A 20754-nucleotide genomic window follows, 5' to 3' on the forward strand; every position below is an offset into this window, starting at 1 on the left:
TCTACTAATGAGTCAGCTGTTCCTGTCATCGCACACTACACTGGTTCATCTGGAGCTCTAGCTGTGGACAAACACAGGAGTGACAGTCCTATTTACATATGGGGGGTGGTTGTGCAAAGATTTCAGAAGGATTTTTTTTTCAAACCCTTTAATGCTCATGTGTTTCCATAATAAAAATATTTTTTACCAATAAGGTTTTACTTGGTCAAATATTCTTTGCCTGCCAGGTCACAGGGTTCACTACCAGGAGATATAAAGTGATGCAGAAGCCTTGGAAAGAGGCGAACTTTATCACCTTCACAGAAAGCTTTGTCTCCTGACCCCTCAGCACCATGACAATCACCCTATCCAGATGAAAGATGGAGAGCCTCGGAAGTTTGCAGCTTCCTTCACTAATAAAAAGACTCTCTTAAAAAATTCGTATGACAGAAAATTAAATTCAAAGATAGAAAACAACCTAAAAGAAAAAAAAACTCTCAAAATAGCTTTGTTTGTACATAAAAAGCTAATTAGAGAACTGAAAGCTTAAAAACACAGATCGAAAAAATGCTTTTTATAAACATCTAGATCATTGTTGGATATTACATATGTGTACATGTGCATGTATACATGTGTAATAGATGATTTTTTTTACCTAGATAAGAGCTCTTTTACACTTTGCTTTCCATCTCATGATGTAAATATAGTACATCCTTATGTAGTTTTGAACACTGTAGCCAAGAAGTTTATACTCATCTTTCCTTTTCTTTACTCCAGAGGAGGCAGACAGGGATATACAAACAGTAAAGTTTTGATGAAGTTCTACTCTGAAAGCTTCCAAAATGCCTCTGATTAAGAATACTCTCCCACTGGTCAGTTCCCAGCTCTAAACCTTAAAAACTCAAATCAATGGTTCTCAGGTTTTCATATGCTTCAGGATCAGCTGGGTATCTTGTTAACAGATAAGTTCTAATGCTGACACTCAAGGTCCCACTTGACGTGGTGCATTTCTCTAAGGGTCTGGGTGCTCTTGCTGATTCAAGCATAGGCCATGCTGAATAGCAAAGTAACGGAGCAGGCTCTCAAAGTAGTGGTTCTCAAGCATTAGCTTGCACCAGAATCATTTGCAGGACTTATTAAAGTCCAAGTGAGTCCATAGTTCTGAAATAAGGCCCAAGAATCCGCATTCCCAACAAGTTTCCAGGTGATTCTTGTGCTGATGGTTTGGGTACCAGACTTTGCCTCAACTATTCACTATTAGCTACACTGAAGCATCTCAAATCCCAAAGGCTAACTACTCTGCATCCACATGAAACAGAAGCACTTCCACTTTATTCTAGAGCCATTTATTTGCTCTGGTTTTACTACTTCATGATAGAAAGGAACAGATAAAAAGTGAATGTCTGGCTCATCATTGAAGTACATTCTGAGAACCACTTTATAGCTTATTGAACTTGATCTTCCCTTCAGATAAAGCCATTCATGTCAAGAAAGAAACAGCAATTATGTACTTCTTCATTACAGGTGTCATTATCAAATGTAAGCTCACAAATTACAAATCTGAGACTTTGCACAATATTTAAATTTGCTGAAAGCAAATAAAATATGGAAATGAATTAATTATAATTATATCATAAAAACAAATTTAAATGTCAAGCAATGATGCAAATTTCCTTGAGATATTCAATGTTTTACCACCCCTAGTAAATTCTGACTTACTTTTTAAATTGTACAATGTGTTTCTCATACACACTGATATGTGAAGAATGTGTTATTTTTGCTATTTTGAAGAACACATTATCCTGAAAACTTCCTGGAGGATGGAAAAACCTTTCAGTCTAATACTAAAAATATAATCTGCCTTGTTTTTCATGTAAATATCTCAGCGCTAGGGCTCTCTTAAGGGCATTTTGCAACACTGGTCACGGGAACACATATTTTAGAAAGAGAGACGTAATAAGAGAAATTATAGAATGAAACATCTACTGAATGTATTTTAGTAAAAAAATGGAAGGTGATTCTCAAACAGCAAGTTACTCACTGAGCAAAGTTAGACATGTTAGCATCGATCTGCTCAGGCCAGGAAAGATTATTTTGTGTTCTGAACTTATTTACCATCACTCCATTTAAGCTGGAGAATAGGGCTCTATGCACAACATATCAGTAAGCACATGAGAAAGATTTTAGAGAAATAAATGCCCCTTCTGAATTATTGTTTTGCTGTTCCACAAAGCTATTTTAAAAGTATCAATCTCATCAAAATGTAAGAAAATACCACAAGTAAGAAATTTGATGAATATCAGTGTACTAGAATGATGTTAATTAATTAATTAATTAACTTTGGTACTCAAATCTTTATTAAGCACCTATTCTCCTAGAGAAAAGGGGAAACTATGCCAATGGATAAAGTCCTCCGTGAATGGAGAGTGGTGTATGCCACTCTTAATAAAAAAGATATATTTTTTCTTTTTAGGAAAAATATTTCTGTTGTACAAATCAAGAGGCTACAAAATAAAAACCTTCAGTGATACATGGGTGCTGAATTTATTTCTTGATGACTTAGGGTGTCAACTGATGGATTTGATAAAACCTCTGCCCCAGAAGTACAAACATTAGGGTGCATAGCTACAGTGAAGAAGAATGCCTAAACCTCAAAATTTAGAATGGAGATACAATGTCATATGCTGAGCCTGGTGGATGTCAGGATCCTAACTGATCCCTTTCTTTGGGTGGTTTTAAAGAGTTATAATGAATCTGTCTATATAAAGCTGGTCATTGAACACCGGGTTTCCTGCTGTCTCACATGACCAATCAGAGGTTGGCACTGTCCTCTTGAGCCTCTTTGTCCTATGCTATCCAATTGCAGTCTATTATCTTCATTGGTTTTCATCAACCAATAGCTCCTCACTATATCACAGAGGCAGATTACTGAGGGAATCTGACCTTCTTGGTTTTCTTTTGAAATTAAATTTTTATTCTGCTATTTTTGTTACATGTTGACAAATAATAACTGCATATATTTATGAGGTAAAAGCCATTCTATGATAAATGTATAAAAGATGGACTTACTGAATCAAGCTCATCAACATATCCATCAACCTCCAATTCTTATCATTTGATCATCTTGTCTAATTGAAACACTGTACCTTTTGGCCAACATCTTCCTTTTTTCCTGTCAACTCCCCAGTCTCTAGAAACCATCATTCTGTTCTTTGCTTCTACATGTTCAATCCTTCTTGGTTTTCCATCACATTATGTACCATTTGGCTATGTTAATTTTTTTCCAAAAAGGTATGTACAAAAGTAAAATGCCTTAGAAAAACTATGGAATCCCTGATTTTAAAGATCTAACTTACACATAAACGTATTTTCAAAATGAATGACAACAGTACTCATGAAAGGAAGACTTTGCTCCAGAGTGAGCTGGCTAGGTTTTCTTCATCTCATTAACTCCTCTTGCCCCAGCCTGAGCTCTGTGTTCTTAGAAGAAGCTTCACCTGCTCTGTCCCCACACCTGGACCACTGTTCCCATGTTCAGAACCCACTGCAGACTGGAGGCTCCTACAGGCAAGGACATCCCTCTCAGCTTCCCTTCCACAACTAGGGGCTCAGTCAGAGCACTGCATTTTTGAATGAGGACTGAATAATTACTAAGAAAAAAAAGGAAACTATGGTGAGGCCCCTGCCCCTGTGATATGCATTTTAGAAAAACAATGAATCAAATATTTATAAATAAAATGTACTAATATCCACAGTAGAGAGCAAAAAGTGATGCTGGTGAAAACATTCAGTTTAGCATATAAGATTAATAAATGCAATGCTCAAAGTAGATAATATTATATCATTGATATTATATCTGGAAACTAATGAAATAGGAAAGAAACTTATGAATAGTTTACTTACAAATTAAAATTCATTTTACTAATTAAGAAAAACTGACAAAAGTATATGTAATACCACTATATTATAACACACATAAAACTATTAACTTGAATGCACAGGGGATGAGATGTTCACATTTTAAGTTTTGTCGTGAGCAGGTCAATAACATGTTAAAATTAGAAAAGTGACGGGGATATTCAAAATGCCAAAAAACCCAAACAACAACAATAATAACAACAACAACAACAACACACAAAAAAACCCCCAAAACTAAGTGGGCAATTCTGAAGAACAAAATGAAATAAAAAGATATTTAAAAACATATAATATAATTTATCACAAACATTTAAATGAATGTACTGGGGGACAGAGAGACTTCAAATCAGACCATGGGGGTAGCAGGAAATAGTAGAAGATGCTTACAGTGATCCAAAGAAGGCAACAGGTAAAAATGAAATTACACGAGGTTTTCAGCAATGGTTGCAAGTAATTACACGATGCCTGACTCAGGCACTTACAAGGCCTCTTACGGTTATATTTTCTTACTTAAATCTCACCACAATCAAAGGAGGTGGACGTTATTATTCCCAACTTAAGGTGAGTGACCTTAGGTCATACTATTAGTAAGAGCTAACATTCAAATCCATGTCCAATGTCTGGGTTCTTCTTGCTCTGTACTCTGGCTTAAAGGGGAGTAGGAAGCTAGATACCTGAATGTATTTTTCTGGGCAAATCACAGAAAGACCTACAATGAAGTAGTTCAGGAAATGAGAATGTGGGTGCTGCATTTAGACTGCAGATAGACTGGCTAGAATGTTGGAAAATCAGTAATAAGGGCTAAGTTAACAGAGACGTTGAAATATTGTAAACATCATAAAGCTGGCATGTTGGGGAACACAGTGACAAATGACCTGGGAAATGCTTTGTGAATAATTGGAACCGTGAGCCCTGACCCAAGGTAGCAGAGTCAGAATGTGGACACTCTTATCACTAAGTTTGAATCCTAACCAACAACTTACTGCTCTGTGATCTCAGAACTGCATGTAACCACCCTATTTTTCAGGTTCCTCAACTGGTAAAAAGGACAATAACACAACTGTCCCCTGGGCTACAAGGATTCCATCAGATGCAACACACAGAAGGAATGGCACATGATAGACAGTCCGTAAAATTTCAAGACCACTAAAGAGATCAGACCTTATACAAAGCAAAACTGGTATGTGTTCCACAAAGAACACCCCTGTGTGGTCAGGATAAGGATGTGTGTTGATGAAAGTGATTGAGCCTTTAGGTATTTGCTTTGAGAGGAAATTCAGCAGCTTGAAAAGCTGAGGCAGGAGGATCACAAGTTCAAAGCCAGCCTTAGCCACTTAGTGAGGCCCTAAGCAACTTAGTCAGACCCTGCATCAAAATAAAAAATAAGTGGGGTAGGGAGGGGGAGCATGGGAGGAGTAGATGAATTCTAGATAGGGAAGGGGGGTGGGAGGGAAATGGAGGGGGCAGGGGATTAGCAAGGATGGTGAAATGTGATGGACATCATTATCCAAAGTACATGTATGAAGACTTGAATTGGTGTCAATACACTTTATATACAACCAGAGATATGAAAAATTGTGCTGTATATGTGTAATAAGAATTGTAATGCATTCCACTGTCATTTATTTTTTAAAAAATCAATAAAAATATTTAAAAAGTAAAAAATGGGCTGGGGATGAGACTCAGTGGTTAAGCAACTTTGGGTAATCCTTGGTACAAAAAATAAAGGAATTTCATTAATAGAAGGAGAATTCATTTATAGATATATACTATTCAAAAATATTTATTGACTATTTTATTCTATTATGTCTTTGTTAGCTACTGTTATAAATTATATATATGTACACATGTAAACACACACACACAACTGTATCAGTCAAAAACTATTAATTATTCCCACCCGTAAAATGAAAAGATAAAAACACTAGGAAACTAAGTCCTTGCCCAGGGTCTCACACCTACTGGGAATTGGACTCTGGTTCCAAGGCAAATAAGTTCTATCATGGCAGCCTGTCATCTTCACATGATGGGTTTGAGATGTAGGAATGGACAACACAGAAAGCACAGTCCCACGTGGGAGCCAAACCCAAAGCCAAAGAATCAATAGATGCTCGATGCAGTTTACAGCAGTGAAAAGTGCTATGGAAAAATAATATGGGTGAGAGAATGGAAGCTATTTTAGACTGAGGGAGAAATAACTATGCTAATTTGAGAAAGGGTACAAGAAACATGCCAGAATGTGAATAGTTAGAATCCATGTCTCTAGAATACGCAGGAGGTTATTGAAACTCTATAACAAAAGAATCCAATTAAAGATGAGTGAAGGACTTGAATATCTCCAAGAAAGATATAAAAATGACCAATAAGTACATGAAGAGATGCTTAACGTCATTAATCACTAGGGTGAGCAAATCAAAATCACAATTAGATACCACTTTATACCCATTAAAATGGAAATTATGAAAGACAGATAATAAGTTTTGGCTAGGACACGAGGAAGTCAGACTTTCATAGATTGTCCATTGGAATGTATAATTGGCAAACAACATTTCCTCAAATGGTTAAACAATGTTACCATATATTTTGGCAATCTGACTGCTAAGAGAAATGAAAACATAAATCCACACAAGAAACATGCACAAATGTTAGTAGGAGCATTACTCATCATAGCACAAAAGTGAAACAACCCAAAGGTAGATCAATCAATGAATGGAAAACAAGATGTGGTCTACTTAATCAATGAAATATTACTCAGCAGTAAAAAGGAACAAAGTACTGATGCATGCTAATTAAGACACAAATGAGCTTTGAAAACATTATGCTAAGTGAAACAGGTCAGTCACAAAAGATCACATATTGTATGATTTAAATGTCATGAAATGTTCAGAATAGGCCTATCTACTGAAACATAAAGTAGATTAGCGGTTGCCTAGAGCCAGGAGGAGGGGATTTAGGAGAGAGATGATTAAGAAGTGCAGAGTTTTTTTTGTTTGTTTGTTTTTTTGGTGAGGGGAATAAAATGTTCTAAACTGAATGTGGTGATGGATGCACAACTCTGAATATACTAAAGGCACTCACTTTAAAAGAGTAAACTATCTAATATGCAAAGTGTATCTCAATAAGGCTGGAAAAACAAACAGAAGGAGCCATACAGACCATACTAGTAACTCTGCATTTTATTATAAGTATAATAGGAAACTCTCAGACAGCTGTGAACAGAGGTGTAAAACAGGGAAAGCAGTTTCTAGATCAGAAGTTAACAGAGCTTGGGAAGATGGGACTAGACTGGGATAGAGGTGGGTAAAACAAAGAGAAAGCTACCAAATGGAATTCTATCCCCTGCATGAAACAAACAAACAAACAAACAAAAAATACAGAAAGAAGTGAAATTAAGAGCGGAAATGTATCTGTTGCCTGCTATGATCCAAACTCATTACTCCCAACTCTCCAACACGTGTCCTCTGTGGAGAGAAGCCAATCTCTTCCCTCTCTCGCTCTTCCTACCCCTTCTTCCAGACAGCTCCAGATGGAAGAAGAGTCTCCACTTTCCCTTTAACCCTCCTAATTGCCTGCATCTTTTAAGACAGCTCCAATCCAAGAGGAAAACCCCCAGCTCTTCTTGTTCTCTGAGGCAGTCTTCTGAGATGCTATGCCAAAATCAATTAGAAATAAAATTTAGGCTTAGGTGGAACCTTTTTAATAATATGGTGTCAATGTGATAGGAAATAAAAACTAACATGTTGAAAGGAATTGCGGTTTAAAATGATTTGACATTGAGTCAATGTAGAATTTTGCATAAAATTTTCAGGCAATCAATTCTGAATGGTTTTAATAACTCATCCTCATACTTACAGATGTACCTGTCCACATCCACACCTTCTCTTTTGTGGATGAAGAGGAAGACATATCCTTCTTTCTAACAGTAGGTTCTCTACTATGCTCTCATTATATTTGCTTCCTACTTCCTCTATTCCTCCATATTTTCAGACTTTTCTGCTCAGTCTTCTCAGTATATAAGGATATTTATCCTCTCTAGGTTGCTATCTCTGTTCCTCTGAGTCAAACTTCTTAAAATTCCCAGACAGTTCATTTCCTTTCTCACCTTGCTTTCTCTACACAACTCACGGCCATCTGGCTTCCACCCCTGAGTCCACTGAAGTTCCTCTGGCTAAGGTCACCAGTGAGTTCCTCTCTGACATATCTAATGGTGAATTATCAGTCATTTTCTGAGCAATTAACACTATCACTCAGACATTCTTTAAGAAAATGTTTATATCTCTGTTTTCCTAATACTTCTGCCTTTGTTCAGCCTTCTCTAAATTCCTTCTTTGTTAAATCCACTTTTCCAATTTTCCCATTCAATGTTGGTGTTTCTCAGGGTTCCCAATTTTGATTCTTTTCTCACTCTTCAGGAACCACATCCAAACAGACATCTCCCCTTCCCAGATCTCACTGTTGAATTTCATATCTATAGATCAGCTATAGACTCAACATCACTACTGGGTTGCCCCACATTCAGTATGTACAAAAGAGTTCAACAACTCCTTCTCCAATTAACCCTCTTCATTCTGAATCACCTATCATGATTACCCATTCACTAGGTTATCCAAGTCAGATGGTGGTCAGTCATAACTTTCCACCAGTTCTCAAATCTACATGCTGGGCTTACCTCTTGCATAGCTTAGTTCCCATGATATCATGTCTACTGTCTGCTTGGGTTGCCCACCATGGTGTGAGCTCTTTGAATGCTCATGTCTGTATTCTCACTGGTTGCTGGAATGTAGGAGACTTTCAAGAAATTTGTTGAATGAATGGGTTCAAGACTCTTTAAGTACCTCTTCCCTGAAGTCGTTCCTGATGCTACCTTTAAGCAAAGATAGCAACTCTATGCTTCAGGCAACAGCTTCATCTTTTAAAGAAAAAACAGAATTGGCTATACTTGGTGAGGTGCTCTGGACTCACATACTTTAAGGCTGAATAGTAGAGTGGAATTGCATGTAGCCATGGTCTGTTTTAACTTTACACAGGCCAGGGTATTGTACAAACCCACTATCCTATGAACAATGACCCAAAGTTGGAGCTTTGCCTAGAACATTCTGCTCTGTTCTGACTCATTATGTTCTTGAAGGCACCTGCCATGGTTTATTTTATTCTTTATATTTCAAAAACATTCTAGGCATGTAAATATTAGTCAACTGATTATATAGAACCTAACTAACCTGTTCACAATTTTCTAGCTCTTATATTCATATTTTTTACTTCACTCTCACAGAAACTGTAGTACATAAAAAATAGAAACATTTAAGGGGATGGAGTTGTGGCTCAGTGGTAGAGCATTTGCCTAGCATGTATGAGGCATTGGATTTGATTCTCAGCACCACACATAAATAAATGAGTAAAATAAAGGTCCACCAACATCTAAAAACATTTTAAAAAATAGAAACATTTCAAATCCTATCCAGCTGGAATAAAGTATTTTGAACTCTTACAAACTTGATGTGGCATCTACCTAGGAAGAGTCATAATACTGTGGTTGAAACTCTTCATTGTTAAATTCTTTCTATTTTTAACAAACACTTATGCATTTCTCAATATGTTCACAGTTTCTCCAGTAGGTACTGCGAATAAAAATGATTTTAAATACAGTTTTTCTTTTAAAGGATTTTTTCCCAAACCTCATTAACTTGACTCTTCTTACTTATTATTCTACTTTCAACATGGTATTTGCATAAGATTAAAAAATGCCCTCGGGTTAATCTTCTATAATAATTTAAGGAAACTATATAAGTAGTATAACAGTTACTGCCTAATTAAGATCTAAAGTACAAAAACAAATAAGATAATGTGTCTAAACATGTTTATAACCTGTAATCTATGTTTTCTAACATTTTTTTTTTCAAGCAATGGAGCCTTCTTTCAAGTACAATCTTAAGGATAAGCCCATAGAGAAAAAGCACAGAAACAGAATGTGTAGTGGTTACACACCTTCTCCTGGAACCATGGTGTGTGGTTTGAATCTGGGCTCTGACCAGGCAGCCCTGAGTCAAGGGCAGGTGGCATGTTCTCTCTATAGTGCCGTTTCCTCACCTATAAGTAGGGGATGATGGCAGACTTCATGCTATAAACTGTTGCTCTGGTGGTGTTAGTTTTTAGAATTAGAATTTATAGATACAAAATATTTAGAAGAGTGCTTGGCTCTATGTCAGTGTTATATTATTATTTAGAAAAAAAATGTTTTCTGCTTGACACCAAAATACTCAGAAGAATAATTCAATTATCAGATTCTTCTAAGTATCTGTGTTTATACTCATAGAGATAAGATTTCTGGCTCTTTGACCAAATGTTTAACTTTTGAGACCAAAAGTTAGCATACTTAGCATCAGAGCTAAAACTCATGTGGTTCTTAGAACAAACAACTTCTGATATCAAGCTTAATTGGTGTGCTAAATATGTAAGTTTTAGAGAGGTGTAATGAGTGCTTATGTTGTTTTTGAACTATTTTTCAAATATATAGAATGCTTTAATTATAAGGTTTCTAGAGTTAAAGAATTTGTGGGATGAAAAGGACCCCAGGGACCACCCTTAATGTGACAAATGTTATTGATAAGAAAAATAAAGTAACTTGTCAAGTCACTTCATCATGATCATTCAACTTCTTAGTTATATTTAACCATGATAGAACCCAGATGTGTCTGGGACCCAGTGTCAACTGACAACTACAGTGTTGATACTGACTTTTACCTAAACTCCGTTCCCAGAGACTATGCAAAACAGGGAGAGAGTGTAGTTTGGGGGACAGTCCATATCGGGCTCAAGTTTCAATCTAGCTGGTGGCATAGGAAGCTCATCTCAATGTCTCTCAGTCTTAGTTGCATTCTCTATAAAAATGGAATATGATTACAATGAGCATTAAATGATATAATCCATGTAAAGAACTTAACAAAGTGCCTGCTACAGTGTAAGCGCTTGGTAAATGTCAGAGATCATTGTTATTATTATTACAATAAGTATAGTCATACATTTCAATGTTGTGAAAAAATTTCATGTGCACAATGTCAGTATCAGAAGTTTTTTTTTTTTTCTTTTAACTTGCTAAATGCTAACAAATAGTTTTTTGGTTGAAGATTTCACAGGTGTGTATGCATGAGAGACAGAGAGACAGGGTTGTGGGGGGAGGGGGGTGGGGAGAAAAAGAGATATATACAGAGAGGAAGAGATCCACGTATGTACATGTTTTAATTATGTGATAAAGCCAAGTCTCGGGACCCTACGACTCTTCCAAATTCTCCTTCCCTTACTTGTATTCCACTATGTTGTACTTTATATACTAACTAACTCTAATCTTCTGCAAAACCTGATCCCTGGAATCCTACGGTTGATAAAGTTTGATTACAGAAGAAATGTTCCCAAATAAGTGAATCAGGCATAGAACTTCAAGTGTTTATGGTAGAAAGAAGGGCCACAGGATGATACATGCTGTGGGAAACCTGATCAGGGCAAGCATGACTTCATAAAATACAAACAAACAAACAATAATGCTTGAAAATTTGACCTTTAAACCAAAAGGTCCAAGCAAAAATGTGCAAGCTGTTTTACAGTCTGGAATCCAAGGCTGGAAGATTAGTCAACTGAATGTATTTCAGAAAAATTAAACTGGTGGAGTATGCCATTAGTTCAAAAAATCTAGGAGAAATATACTGAATTTACCTGTAAAATATCTCGATGGGTTTTGTGTGTTCATTTTGGTTAGACTTGGAACTTGCCTTTTGGGAGTAAAATGACAGAGCTTTAATCCCTAGGAAAAAAATCTCCAAATACATCATAGAAACTAGGATAATCTTTCATAAAGTCAGAAGCAAAAAAGAAAGAAAAAATAACTTCCTCTCCCATTAAAAATAACCACAACAGCAACTCCGATCCTCATTCTTTCATTTCCCCAGGTCTGACATTCTGCAGATGACCGCCCTTATTTGTCCCTACATGTTTTCCAAAATATAAAAGTGAAATAGAGTCCCAAGGGCACTGTACTTGAAAGGTTATGAGAGTTAGAGAATTTTAACCATGCCTGCCAAATCAGCAGATGGCTTGTGATTATAATTATATGCATCAATAAAACGAATAATCTTTACAAAATTTGAATTTCTACTAAAGTAAGGGATTTAGTAAGCAGATGCAACAGAATGCATTTTCTTTAACCCTTTTGGTAGGCACTGGTATCTTTCACACACAAAAAAGATCAAGGGCTCTGTATGTAGTAGGTTGTATACTCTAATTTTTGCCCTCTTTCTAGAGTACTCTATTGTCAGCCTCAATCTTTTCCTGATTTCATTTTCTTCATGAGCATATTTCATCCTCACCTCATTTTCACCCTTCAGAATGGAAATGTTAAGACTAGTTCCCTCTCATTGTTTGATATTTGAAAGAGGTAAATTTAAAAGAGGTAAATACTTCTATTCCCAATCATACCAAATATAACATAGAAACAAAAAAGCAAGCTGTGTATGCATCTTTCTGGATGATGGTATTCTTTCACAAATTAGGCTTTCAATAACAAAATTGTTTTTTTTTTGTTTTGTTTTCATAGTCTCTTTAATCTATGTTCCAGGAATGAAAATACTGTTTATTCTATTTACACAATTAACCATTTAATTTTGCTCTGGTTCTGCATAACATTATAAGTAATGGTAACTAAGTTTTGTCTCAGGGCAAGCATGAATTCACTCATATAGAAATTGGACACACATATATATAACAGATCTGAAAAAGGAATTAGATGAGGTTTTTACACAGTGGCATTTAGCCATGCTTTTTTTGAGGTTTTGAAAAACCTCAAAATTTAGGAAATTTAGTTAAACTAATTGTGTAATTTTTAATTTTAGAAGAAGTAAAAAAAAATGAACCACAAAAATTTTCATACTTTTTTTTTGGTAAAATAGTAATGTCCATGTTTTTCATGGAATTACCATGTATAGCTGTTCATTATAATAATATCAATATATATTCCACTTTAGCAAACCAAAAAAACATATTTAAGAATATTTAGATAACATGTATTTAGTGCAGATATCTCCAGGGACTTTGTATTTACACTATATAAATGAAATAAATTTAAGTGTTCTGATGTAAAAAGCTACTTTATTATTATACTTTATTCAACTTAAATAAGTTACTAATAAAACTTTGAAAGCTTGAACATTTTTGTGAGTCAATGAAATCTTTCTATAGATACAAAATCTATGACATCAGAAACTCTTAGCAATAATACTCTAACAAAGTTATGTCTTAAATGTATAAGTCAAAACTTATCAGAATAGTGATTCCTTGCAATCCAATTCTGAAAAGTTACAGGGAATAAATTATCACCTGAAAACTTATAAATTTGGTACAAAATTTGGCAAAACAATACTTAATACTTATAAAGAAATCCAGATATCTCAGAGCTCACTGAATAGAATTTTATCTTTTAAGATTAAACATTCAGCAACAAACTAGGTCAAGTTTCTTTATATAGGTAATAAAATAAATAAAATATTTTCCAATAATGTCTACAAAGAAAAAATATATTCTTAATTCATAGTTTGAATGAAAATAAATAACTTAAGCCAAAAACTTATTAAGTAAATCTCAACAGGGTAAAAAATAAAAATTATAACTAAAAATGAGGAATAAACCCGAAGATCTCAATAGTTATTGAACTTTCATATAATTACTTATAGATTTTAATTTTTTAACTTAAATGAAATTAAATATTTCTGCTTATAGAAAGTTTACTGGAATTCTAATATCCTCTTTTGATAACTACCAATTAAACTCTGCATAAAAGTCAATTTAATCACGTATACTTAATATACATTTAATGTTTGTAACATGTTACCTCAGCCTTGATATGAGCCCGCAGCCAGATAAAATGGAATTGACACAACCTTCAAGGAATCTCACAAAATATGGGGCTCTGAAAGTGAAAACAGAAGAGAGAACTCTGTATTGGTGGAAGCAAATCATAGGAAGTGTGCACCATGATACTGGCATGTCTGTTTACTGTCTCAAACTCTGAGGGCAAATTCAAAAAACCAAACATGTATACCAGGGGCTTTGCACACCTTACATTATTTAATTTTCATATAAGTTATAAAGCAAAATGTATTTCCCACTTTCACTCTTGGCCCCCATCAAACAGACCAGGAAACTGAGGATCAGAAAAGTTAAAGAACTTATCCAAGGTCACAGATTAAGTGAAAGAACTTGGTTTCAAACATGAGAACTCGAGAAGGGACTTGGAACTTTGTGTCACTCATATGGCACTTGTAACAACTGCCTTATTCTCTAGAAAATGTTTTATTGCTCTCGTTAAATGGTGGATTCTTAGGTATAGGAAAAGTTCCAATATTGCCATAGCACTTACCACAGTCCTTTGAACCAAGTAGTTTTAATACTCATTTATTAAATAAATGAATTGAAATAAAAGTTCAGTAATAGAAAGTTTTTTTCTATCAATACAAATCAAGGTTTTCAAATTTCTTTAAAGAAGTAAGCTATACAACAAATAAAACCAGGTGAATTTTCTTACACTAAACAACAACATAACAAAAACCTTTCAAATACAAGACTAGAAAACTAGTTTGCATAAACCAAAAGTAACGATCTGCACCCTTTAATCTTAATTACAACACAGTGCTGTTTTGTTTTGAAGAACAACAATTATATTTTTGTGAAAGTGAGTCCACTCTGTTTTATCCACAGAGGTGCAACTTACCGACTTAGGTCAAGTTTGTACACCCTTTGCTGTATCAGTGAGAATGGGAAAAAGATATTTATAGCCATTCAAATGGACTGTGTGTTTTCTGAAGCATTCTCTCCTGCATTAACAGGATGAACACTAGCAACTACAGACAAATAAATTATAACACATAAGGTTCAGATTAAAAATGTTCAGCATAGAAAGATAGAATATATTTATAATGCCCCAAAGAGTAAACTAGCTGCATAACTCTGCCCTAAACTAATATTGTTAGGTAGCAATTGTAGTGATTTTCAGATGGCTTGCTATTCCATGACTCCTAAAGGCATGAGGATGGGATGACATTAGAAAGATCTCAAATTAGTAAAATCAAAATACATCTTCCCCACAGAGATTTCACTTGAAATGAACAAGGCACTATTTATGCTATCTTCTTTATGAAATTTATTTCCTTGTGAAATCCATTATGAAAAGAATACTTCAGAGTTTGAAATATATATTGTACACTATTCACACACACAGAGAGTCCTTAACACATTTTATAAGTAAAAACAATGTTGGGAACACATTTGAAAGAGCAAAAGTACTTCAAGACAAAAATGATAAAGTACGTGACCTCTGATCACCCAGACTATATCATGAACCTATATTATGAATCTCTCATGAATATTAATGAGCTGTTTATTCTGTATCAAAATATTTCCATATACTTATATAAATAAAAATGTTCCACTGTAAAGAATGCAAGTTAGCAAACTGATTTCTATATAATAGACTTTTAATTCATGAACAGATGATTATAAATGCCATTCTAATATCAAATGACAGTGCCTTCAAAAATTGAATCTTGATGATATTATGAATACACCTATTTGAAACACCACAATTAGGATAACAATACTTTTTTAATGTTTTCAATGAGATTGTCAAGAGTTTATTAAACCGCTGACAACCCACTTAGCTGACAGTTCTTAGAATAAAATATTTAATTTACCTGAATGTCTTGTGACAAAATCATCCTCTCTTGAACTAAACATCCTCAGAACACACACATCTAAGGCAGTCAGACATTTCAGCAAGGCAAATAAGACTTTCTGGCAACTTCCTGCTGCCATATTTCTCTAAAAGGATCCTGCAATGTTACACTTCAATACTGCAAATGCATTTTTTCCAAGGGAAACAGCCAATGCTGCTTCAGTGTCAGATAGCTTTGATTTTTCCCCAAGTACAGCAAGCAAATAACCACTAATCCTATTCAATATTACAGACTCACAGCAATGATTTTATTTCCAGATTTGAGAGGACCGAAATACACGAGGAAATGAAGAGCTTTTATTTTCTTGTTTTGTGGTGTTTGATTGATTGATTTTTAAGATACTGATCAAGGAAATGGCTGTCCCATATAGGATGTTAAATATATATGAGAGGCTGGGACAATTTTATATCATCAAGGATGAACTTCACTGTGTACATTCATGCCCCCCGTTTCCACTATCTTTTATAAGCAGTAGGACAAACTAAAATCAAAGTTGCCTCATGCATTTGAAAGTTTTCAAACCTGAACCCACACCTGATAGTAGTTATTTGTGAAGCCTTCTTTCTCCCACAAATAGCCTACATCTCAAATTCATGTTCTCTTAGCCTTTTGGGTACACTTGACTTGAAATTTACAAACTTTTGTGAATCGGCAAAACAAAACAACAATACCAACAGAATAAGAACACTGATCACTGAAGCAGTATTTCCAAAAGTGATAGCAAAATCCCTTCATCCTGACCTACTTGTCGAGAAAGGGACTTTCGGCCCCACGGTTAGGCTAAGATTTGTTCTACTTTCTCCCTAGGGCTTAATTGCCAGACTGACTTACCGGTGCCTCCTAGCCTTTGTTCTGCCTCTCACGCTGACATCAGGGAAGCAGTGATGTAGAATAAAGCAGGGTGGGCTAGGTTAGTCCAGTGTTTGTGTCGTTGTGTGGTGTGCAGGGACACTCTGTGATACTCTAGTGAGCTGTAAGCTTTTTTTGTAGGCTTTGTGTCATTTACTTAACGACCAATCTCATTAGCTGCCAGGGTACAATGGGCTGATGCATTTTCTATGTACATACTCCACACAGTGACCCTCAAGGTTGCCGAAGGTCTATTTAATCAGTCAAATGCTGAATATATTTGCAGTAAATCACTAAAAAAAAAAATAAAAAAAATATGGGACTACCGAGGTATCTTACAGACTTAATATTTACTCGTGGTTATTCACAGGTAATAAAATGCATGCATATTTAGTCAAAACAAGGGTACAGCAGGTGGAGAGAAATTGTCTACTTTGCACTGATGACCTTAATTTTAGGAAACTTTCAGAATCAGAGGTATTTTCTTTTAACTAGGGATCCAAAAGGGGGTTGAAATTTAATTTCTGTCTTAGTTTAATCATATTAAGCACAACAGGAAAAAAAAAAAAAAGCATCGCTTCCCTGAGCAGTTTTCCTTGCTCCTAACTCCCCCCCACCTCAATGCTACCCCCTGCCCAAAGCAGCATCAGAACTGGCAAAGTTACATTTCTGCCCCCTTTGAGTTCCAAGGTAAAAACCCTTTTAACTCCTATGAAAAATGAAATGCTGAGAGCACTATGAATGACGACAGCTGTCCATAAGTATCAGGGAGAGTTCTATTGTCCAGCTTGTCCCTGGGTAAAATGAATACTTTACAGCAGAGGCTGTTCAGCTTGGCTAAAGAGTGTGGGGAGAAGGGGAGGAGGTCACTGGAGATTTCGCACACTAATTTAATCTGGGAAAAGGACAGGCTCTGCATCTCCCTTGAACAGACTGGCAGCAATCTGGGCCCCCACAGAACTATCTCCTTTTGCCTGTGCTCTATTTATTCCTTATCTCTGTTTACCAACCGCTAGGTCCCTTTCATTCACACCACGAGGCCGTTTTCCTACTATCAGTCAGCAGCTGACACTGTGGAAGAGCCTCAAAGGCAAAAAAAAAAAAAAGAAAAAAAAAGATCAAAACTAAACCAAAGCTGTCTAAACAATGCAACAGTACAAGTAAATGCATAAACCCTGATTCTTAACCCAACCCACAGGGTGCAAACAGAACCTTTATAGTAAATCCAACAAACCCACCACGGTGAGCTGTGGGCCACAGAGAAAGAAAAGTCAAAACACCATTCATGAAATCACCATCCAAAAAAGAATGGCTAAAATGTACACATGCTACTGAAGCAGCCTTGCTCTCGGGGATATTCTTATCTCTATCACAGATCAATTAACTGGCAACCAGGAAACATCTACCTTGTTAGGAAAGGTGAGCTATACATTTCTAAAGGGAACCTCACTCCAATTAAAATGCTAGCAGTTAAAAAATTTCAGTGACATGATTACAAGTTTTTAAAGGGGATACAACAGCATCAACTTTCTGATCCCTCATCACATTGATTGAATGTAAGTGACTCAAGAAACTTGGCATCCAACCTCCATTATATTTATATAAAGACACTAAAAAGCCCTGTACAATCCAGCCAATTAAATCTTTTTTTCCATGACTTATGAACTGTCCCTTCTTATACCAAAACGCTTGTAGCAGAGGTATTGGGAAAAGATTACTTCAGGTACAACTTTTTAATCATTTGAAGCACTCTGCAGGGTGTGACTGAAAACAGAGACTGGGCAAAGACTATGCAGTGTGGAAAGGGGAGAAAACCAAACCAGGGTTATTTGTACCTTATAACCTTTGAGTAAATATAAATTTTGAATCTAAGATATGATTTACTTGTATTAATGCTAATTTTTAAATAATGTTGACGATTTCAACAAATGGGAGATGATATCTACCTAATATAAACGAAGTGAATATACATACATATATATGTATGCACATGTACAAATTATAAGCACAGATACACAAACTGCCTCTCTATATAACATATGCCAAATGAGAATGTGCATAATTTCTAATGCTTAGAAATTAGTTCCCTAGATTAAAAACTGAGACTTTAAATTTCCCTGAGTTTTTTTATCATTGAAATGATTGAAAATGATTGGTTATTGTCATAAAAATCAGCACCGTATTGACTCAATCACTAAGACCTTTACCAAAAAAGGCAAGACAATGTAGCTCATTATCTGGGATGATCAATTGGACCAGATTTCAGTTTGTGTTTTCACCTATATGCATTATGAGCAATGAAGTCTTTACTACTTGGATCCTTTTTTCCAAATGAATTAATGAATTAAATTTATCCTTTCACCAGCTGCTAGGCAGCAGATGGAACCATTTCTGAAGCCTTGTTGAATTCAATCCATAAAACTCATTTCCTAGGATTAGCAGTCCAAAGTTTCTTTTAATGTTTATATACCGCTTGGGATTTTGAATTTCATGATGTTAAACTTTCAATTTAACAATTCTTTTTGCATTTCATATCAAACAATTATGATCTTTTGGATTTCTATAGCAGACATGGCAGGTCACGTAAGGACAAGAATTAATTTCAAGAGCAATAAAGTCAAGCAAGTTACATTTTTTCGATATGTTTGTTCACATTGCTCTACTACCATAGAGACTATTTGCACTGTGCTTTTATATTAATGTCAACCTAAAGAGTTATGTATTTGACAGCTATGAATTTTGTTTATTTACACGTAAATAGTTTAAAGCTGCAACCAGGAATTCCCATTAACATGAAAATTTAAAGTTTTGCTAGGTTTTGCAATTTGATTCTAACTAAGAGTAAGATTCTTACATTATCTGTAAATAACTGCTATTATCTTCCAGGTTAATTTATCTAATAAGAATTTAATCTTGACCTTTAAAAATGGTGATAAAAACAATTACACATAGCATGTAGATGTGCATTTTATTACAGTTAACTTTTAAGGAGTGGGCTACCATGGACAGCTCCAAACATTTGTATTTTTTTCTAGGTCACTTGCAGTTGTTTAATGTAAGAAAAACCACAAAACTTTAAAATCTTGCTGGTTAATGTTGTAGCAGAATAGCAAGAGCCGCTCTTAAAAAGAAAGTCTCCTTTAAGCCTAACTAAATGAGATTCTCATAAAAAGTTCCAGTGTACTTTGCCATGTTTAAAATAAAGCTTCCCCTACTCTCTAAGGTACAGTATATCCAAATTTAAAATATAAAAGCTTTTAAGCTTAAAATGATGCTCTTGCTGTAACATAAATATGACTAAAAAAGAGTGAATCACTCTTATGTGCAACAGTGATTTCCGCTAATTTGGCACAAGAAATCTATATTAATCTAATATTGTAGTAAGCCAAGAAGGCCACATAATAATCACCACTGAGTAATTGAATATTTAGAAGAAGGAGAAAAGAGAACATTGATAATCTTAGGTTACAAACATAAAAGTAGAATTCTATGTGTATAATATCTGCAAGAAAATTTTAAAAGTTAGGGAAAGTCTAATTTCACTCCTTCTTTAGAAATTTAATGATTGCCTAGAATATATTTATTCCTGCATTATCTCTTTATATTAAAGATTTGCCCATTATTTTTTAATTTACCAGATTTGGTAATGCTATTTGTTGTATAAGATGACTTGATGTAACTATTTGTGACATTAAACCATTTTTCTTTCAAAAAATCATGATTAGAGAAGTTACATGACATAGTTTGCCTATTAATTACTTTGTACTTTGACATATAAAAAGAGACCATTACACCCCTTTAGAAAACTTTGATTATTCCCATGTATATTAACACAAGAATCTTTAATAAATGCTTTACACAAAAGGAATATGAGGCAAAGTATTGTTTATCAAGGTATTTAAACTTTTTCTGTGTCCCTAAAGTATATTTTTTCCCAAAGTAATATTTCATTGAAATCATCTTTCTGCAAAATTTTGTCAAGGTTAGTATTAAGTCTTTTCTCATTCTTCAGCCTTTTCTAATATTACTCTTTAACTTTCTGAAGAGTCTACTGACAACTACATCTATCAAAAATGAACAGTATTATTTTTAAGGAGACTGCTCTTATTCAATGTTCTAAATATTTAAATACAAGATTTTATATACCATACTCATCAATTTCCATTTTGGAAGGACTTCCCACAAACTCTTTCCAGGATTTCAACTTTTCAAAAAAAAAAAAAAAAAAAAACAG

General features: G+C 34.9%; 1 long non-coding RNA gene across 1 annotated transcript in view; it reads right to left on the reverse strand.

Annotated features, from left to right (window-relative positions):
* The window catches only part of LOC125610547, a 220935-nt gene that overhangs the window by 8902 nt on the left and 191279 nt on the right, over positions 1 to 20754 (reverse strand). The window contains exon 3 of the long non-coding RNA XR_007340532.1: positions 13772 to 13849. This is a non-coding gene — a long non-coding RNA (uncharacterized LOC125610547). The remainder of the gene's footprint in view (positions 1 to 13771; positions 13850 to 20754) is intronic.

This window comes from Marmota marmota, unplaced genomic scaffold (genome assembly GCF_001458135.2).
Source record: "Marmota marmota marmota unplaced genomic scaffold, marMar, whole genome shotgun sequence".
Taxonomy (NCBI): domain Eukaryota; kingdom Metazoa; phylum Chordata; class Mammalia; order Rodentia; family Sciuridae; genus Marmota; species Marmota marmota.